Below are 233 nucleotides of genomic sequence, written 5' to 3'. Positions count from 1 at the left end.
CTTTCCATGTCTCTATCTCTGTAAGTCTACCAATCTAGCTGTCTAATTTCTATATTGATCTGCCTATCTAGCTGTCATTTGCTGTATTTGTTCTCTGTACTAATTCATCAACTTCTATGCCTTATGCTATCACAATCGATTTATATTTGTATAAGTCTCTTTCTCTAATTATATCTGTTTGTACGTACCTGTTCGTGTTTGTGTGTTTCTAGGTCCTACACAACCCCCCCCCC

The sequence above is a fragment of the Penaeus monodon genome, chromosome 21, assembly GCF_015228065.2.
Source record: "Penaeus monodon isolate SGIC_2016 chromosome 21, NSTDA_Pmon_1, whole genome shotgun sequence".
NCBI classification, from domain to species: Eukaryota; Metazoa; Arthropoda; class Malacostraca; order Decapoda; family Penaeidae; genus Penaeus; species Penaeus monodon.
This window is presented reverse-complemented; position numbering follows the sequence as displayed.